This window comes from Varroa jacobsoni, unplaced genomic scaffold (genome assembly GCF_002532875.2).
Source record: "Varroa jacobsoni isolate VJ856 unplaced genomic scaffold, vjacob_1.0 scaffold_447, whole genome shotgun sequence".
Lineage (NCBI taxonomy): Eukaryota > Metazoa > Arthropoda > Arachnida > Mesostigmata > Varroidae > Varroa > Varroa jacobsoni.
Window position 1 is genome coordinate 1 of NW_019213349.1, and position 5985 is coordinate 5985.

The 5985-nt window shown below is 40.4% G+C and overlaps 5 non-coding genes across 5 annotated transcripts; all 5 read left to right on the forward strand.

Annotated features, from left to right (window-relative positions):
* The first annotated feature begins 735 nt into the window (after positions 1–735).
* Positions 736–808, forward strand: TRNAV-AAC (transfer RNA valine (anticodon AAC)). The gene has a single exon. It is a non-coding gene; the product is annotated as a tRNA-Val (tRNA).
* An 88-nt stretch (positions 809–896) lies between these two features.
* On the forward strand, positions 897–969 carry TRNAV-AAC (transfer RNA valine (anticodon AAC)). The gene has a single exon. It is a non-coding gene; the product is annotated as a tRNA-Val (tRNA).
* A 728-nt stretch (positions 970–1697) lies between these two features.
* Positions 1698–1770, forward strand: TRNAV-AAC (transfer RNA valine (anticodon AAC)). The gene has a single exon. It is a non-coding gene; the product is annotated as a tRNA-Val (tRNA).
* Positions 1771–2953: 1183 nt separating this feature from the next.
* On the forward strand, positions 2954–3026 carry TRNAV-AAC (transfer RNA valine (anticodon AAC)). Its single transcript has one exon. It is a non-coding gene; the product is annotated as a tRNA-Val (tRNA).
* A 956-nt stretch (positions 3027–3982) lies between these two features.
* TRNAI-AAU (transfer RNA isoleucine (anticodon AAU)) lies at positions 3983–4056 on the forward strand. The gene has a single exon. It is a non-coding gene; the product is annotated as a tRNA-Ile (tRNA).
* The last annotated feature ends 1929 nt before the right edge of the window (positions 4057–5985 follow it).

Consider the following 5985-nt stretch of genomic DNA (forward strand, 5'->3'; position numbering starts at 1 on the left):
GAAACAAAAATATCTTTTGCCTACAATCGAGGCAAATGCGGACATTATTGTCAATATTTCATTTTAGGGCTGTGAGTCGACAGCATCGTTGTTTCCGTGGTGCAGTGGTTATCACATCGGCATCACGTCGGGGGGCCTGGGATTCGAGCTCTGGTAAAAACACGGATTTTTTTGTTTACAATCGAAGAAAATGCAGACATTACTTTCAATTTGTCGTTTAAGGATTGATTTTGAGCCAAAACGCCACGTGTTTCTGTGATGTGGTGGGTATCACATCCGCCTCATACGTAAAAGGTCACAGATTCGAGCGCTGGCAGAAACACGAATTTCTTTTGTTTACAATCAAGGCAAATGTGGACATTAATGTCTGTTTTAATGCTTCATTTGAGGATTGATTTTGTATGACGACGTCGGTTGTTTCTGCGGTGTAGTAGTTACCATATCCGCCTAACACGCGGGAGGTCCGGGATACGAGTCCTGGTAGAAACATAAATTTCTTTTGTCTACAATCGAGACAAATATGGATATTACTGCCAATATTTCATTTTAAAACTGTGAGTCTACGCCGTCATTGTTTCCGTGGTGTAGTGGTTATCACATCGGCATTACCCGCGGCGGGTCTCAGGTTCGAGCTATGGTTGAAACACAATTTTTTTTCTATTTACAATTGAAGCAAATGCAGACATTACTATCGATTTGGCGTTTGTGGATTGATTTTGAGTCAAAATGCCAGTTGTTTCTGTGGTGTAGTGGCTATCACATCCGCCTAACACGCGGAAGGTCCCAGGTTCGAGCCCTGGCAGAAACATAAATTTCTTTTGTCTACAACCCTGGCAAATGTGGACATTACTGTCGATGTTTCATTTGACGATTTATTTCGTATCACAACCCCAGTGGTTTCTGTGGTGTAGTGGCTATCACATCCGCCTAACACGCGGAAGGTCCCAGGTTCGAGCCCTGGCAGAAACAAAAACTTCTTTTGTCTACAATCGAGGCAAATGCGGACATTATTGTCAATATTTCATTTTAGGGCTGTGAGTCGACAGCATCATTGTTTCCGTGGTGCAGTGGTTATCACATCGGCATCACGTCGGGGGGCCTGGGATTCGAGCTCTGGTAAAAACACGGATATTTTTGTTTACAATCGAAGAAAATGCAGACATTACTTTCAATTTGTCGTTTAAGGATTGATTTTGAGTCAAAACGCCACGTGTTTCTGTGATGTGGTGGGTATCACATCCGCCTTATACGCAAAAGGTCACAGATTCGAGCGCTGGCAGAAATACTAATTTCTTTTGTCTACAATCAAGGCAAATGTGGACATTAATGTCTGTTTTAATGCTTCATTTGAGGATTGATTTTGTATCACGACGTCGGTTGTTTCTGCGGTGTAGTAGTTACCATATCCGCCTAACACGCGGGAGGTCCAGGATACGAGTCCTGGTAGAAGCATAAATTTCTTTTGTCTACAATCGAGACAAATATGGATATTACTGCCAATATTTCATTTTAAAACTGTGTATCTACGCCGTAATTGTTTCCGTGGTGCAGTGGTTATCACATCGGCATTAGCCGCGGCGGGTCTTATGTTCGAGCTCTGGTTGAAACACAGATTTTTTCTGTTGACAGTCGAAGCAAATGTAGACATCACTATCGATTTGTCGTTTGTGGATTGATTTTGAGTCAAAATGGTAGTTGTTTCTGTGGTGTAGTGGCTATCACATCCGCCTAACACGCGGAAGGTCCCAGGTTCGAGCCCTGGCAGAAACATAAATTTGTTTTGTCTGCAACCCAGGCAAATGTGGACATTACTGTCGATGTTTCATTTGACGATTTATTTCGTATCACAACCCCAGTTGTTTCTGTGGTGTAGTGGTTATCACATCCGTGTCACACGAAGAAGGTCCCAGATTCGAGCTATGGCAGAAACACAAATGTCTTTTGTCTACAATCAAGGCAAACACGGACTTTAATGTCGATGTTTCATTCGAGGATTGATTTTCTGGCAACACCCCAGTGGCTATCACATCCACCTTAAACGCAGAACTTCCAAGGTTGGAGCGCTTACAGAAACACAGTTTTTATCTACAGTGGCGTAAAATGCGAACATTACTGTCGATGTTTCGTTTGAGGATTGATTTTGAGGCAAAATCATAGGTGTTTGTAAGGTGTAGTGGCTACCACATCCACGTAACACGCAGAAGATTCGAGCTCCACCAGAAACAACTACTTTTTGTCTACTGTCGAGCCAAATGCGGACATTACTGCCAATATTTTACTTTAGGGCTGTGAGTTACGACTGCCGTAGTTTCTATGGTATAATGGTTATCACATCCGCGTCAGACGCGGAAGGTCCCAGATTCGAACTTACCAGAAGCGCAAATTTCTACTGTCTACAATTAGGGCAAATGCGGACATTACTGCCACTATTTCACTTTAGGGCTGTGAGTCACGATTATAATAGTTTCTGTGTTGTAATGGTTATCACATCCGCCTAACACACGGAAGGTCCTAGATTCCAGTCCTGGCAGAAACACAAATTTCTTTTGTCTAGAGTCGAGACAAATGCGGACATTACTGTCAACATTCCATTTTAAGGCAGTGAGTCTCCGCCATCATTGTTTGCGTGGTGTAGTGGTTATCACATCCACATTACACGCGGAAGTCCCAGATTCGAGCTCTAGTAGAGACAACCACGTTTTGTTTATGATCGAGCCAAATGCGGGCATTACAACCAATGCTTCATTTTAGGGCTGTGAGTCCCGACTATCAGTGTTACTGTGGTGTAGTGATTATCACATCCGCGTTATATGCGGATGTGATAATCTCTAATCTTTAATGTGATAATTCGAATCTCGGGAGAAATTTCAACTTTTTGTCTACAATCGAGACTCATGCGGAAAATATTGTCAATATTTAATTTTAGGGCTAATTGCTAGTAAGCATCGTCGTTGTTTCTGTGGTGTAGTGGTTATCACATCCGCCTAACACGCGGAAGGTCCCAGGTTCGAAACCTGGCAGAAACATTTTTCTTTTCGTGTACGATAGAAACACATACGGACACCACTGTCGATGTCACATTTAAGACTGATTATAACGGTCGTTTGCCGTCGTCTCTGCGGTGTAGTGGTTATCATATCCATCAAACATGCGTAAGGTCCCGGGTGCGAAGTCTGGCGGGAACTTAAATTTCAACCAAGCAGGTGAACTAGTAGTTGAGAAAAGCTTGCAGCCGCAGCTGTTGCTCGTGGGGTGCAGTGGTTATCACATCCATTCAAAGCACAAACGGTTCGAGGGCGCATATCTCGTGGAAACACTGATCCTACTCAGATTCAAAACAGACGACCTAGCAGTTCAAATTACATTAAGGAGAACTTTTCTGTTCGAATTGTTGTTTCTGTGATGAAGCGGTTATCACATACACCCAGCAAGCGAAAGATCCCACCCCTAAGCACTGGCAGCCATAGTTAAACTTACACAGAGAAACTCTAAATGAAGTGAAAAAAAAAAGTGAGCTTCTTTCTATTAAACAAGACACACGATTCGACTCATTTCGAAATTTCAGTAATAACAGTATACGGTTATATTCGTTTTTTGATTCTTTTATCGTTCATAAAGCGTGAATTGTTGTAGATATATACGCCACGCACTTATTATTACATGCATTATTATTTTATTACACCAAAAATGTGTGCATGCATTGCCTCTGCACATGGATACTAACAGATTTCCGTAGTAAAAGCATTAAACAATGTGTACAAGAAATACATCTTGGAATGTCAAAATATACAATGTTAGAAGCGCTGTAGGCACGAAATTGCTTGAAAATATTTGGCTATTCAGTTTTGTTAAACCTGATGAATCCGTATAAAGTAATTATTTGTCGCGGCTAGTACTTGAAACACCATTTTTGGAAGAAACACACTACCTTCCTAGAAAGGAAATGGCTTATCTTTGCGAAACCGCTGGTTATTTCCCACATGGCCTACTAGCTCAGTCGGTTAGAGCATCGTGCTAATAACGCGAAGGTCGTAGGTTCGATCCCTGCGTGGGCCATCGATTTTTAAATAATGAGCACGTATGTTTGTATTAATAGACCTTACCTTCATATGTTATATTTGATTGTGGGCATTATTCATCTCCCATTAATTGTATTTTCTATTCATATATAGGAAATATATATATATATATATTATTTTTTCTTTGCCGTTGTTTACTTTGTTTTCGTTAAATTACTTTTTTAAATTTTAATAAATTATTTATTGCATCTACTTCATACTAGAGGTTGCTGTCCGCTACTAAGTTTGTCATGCTTATATTCCACACTTGGGATACTTAAAACACGCATACACTATTCTAGCTTGAGGTTAAAGCTGCTACACGATTTATTCCATTATCTAAAGGTAAGTTTGTATTGATTATGTGGATAGCCCCGCGAGCGTTTTCACTTATTCGGATATTGTATCGTTGTAGACGTCGCGTACATAACGGCAAAGTACGTTCGAAGTGGATGTACAAAATCCCCATTCGCCAAGTGGCGCAGATTAGAGCATCACGACGCGCATTGCAGGTGCGATTCTATGAACACGTAGTATATAAAATTACTACATATACATCGCTGAAGTTAGCGCATACGTTACAGCTATCCATGACTATTATTTTTTACCATCGTAGAGATGAACAACTCTCCATTATAGCGAGCAAAGAAAGTGCGGGAGAGATGTCTTTTCGAGCACTTCAAAATATAAACGTTATATAAGCCGTCAACATTCGCAATTCCTTGGTACTATTTTTCTGTCATAATTCTAGTGTAGTTCTAGTTCAAGCCAAGATGTTTCCTTCCCAAATGGTTGCTTTTTAAACAACATGATTCATGGTTTTCACGGTACCCACGTAGCGGCCTGGGGTAACTATTCGTTGATTTATTCATAGACACGTTTTTAATGGGATGAATACAGAAGTCTGATTAACAATTTAGAAATAGTTTTCATAAAATGCAATTAGTTTTGCATTTATTTGGTCAGCTGCTTTTTTTTTTTACAAGCATAACTTTACGCATAGCGCATAACTGAATAAGTTTGGATTAATTTCACCTTGAACTTATTACGGCATAATTGACGGAGCATATGACATCACTTCAGCTGGCTCAGGTTTGTTATTGTTGCTGTCAGTTCCATTCAAGTTCACCCATTTCATGTATGCTCAAAATAAAGTAAGAACCGACATTGAATGATCTAGCATGTTTAGTAACGCGACGCGCTTTAATAAGGTTTACAATGCATCTGGAACTATGGCCACCTGAATCGTTACGCAAACGTTGAATCATCTCGTCGTTTCGTTCCATGTAGGTAAACAAGGGCAGTGAAAGATAATGTCTGCTATATGACTGATGATCAAACGCGTCTACTTGTGATGTTCATCATCTCATAGTCAAACGCCATAACAAAATGGAGAATCCAACTGGCTTGTATTCGGAAATCCATTAACTTCGGAGGAGTGGATTACGATGCCAACTTCATTAGTCACATATTCAAGTTCCAATCCATTTTGGGCATGTGGTGCTATCGGCTAATATAACCCGACAGGACCGAAAAATTAATTTTGCGCAGTCGCTGTGGATCAAAAGCGAAAGCAAACACACATTGTGTTCTATATATATGTATATGTTTAACTATTATACATATAAGCGTTAATCTGTGCTGTATCGTACGGCGTCCGTTATACGGATGTATCCGATACAAAACAACTAGGTAAAATGCTTCAGTGGCTTAATTTTACCCACTGGGCTAAGTATTTTGCGTGCTTCTCATTATGTCTGTTTTAGCCTAGATACTTATAACCATCATTGCCATCACAGAGCGTGCTTAACAGTCGGATAATAAAATGGAAAAATAACTGAAAAATACCCTGTATACGGAGCACATCGTACCGAAACCATTATGCGCATACTAAGCTAGGGGACGTACTAAACCTGATTAATAAATG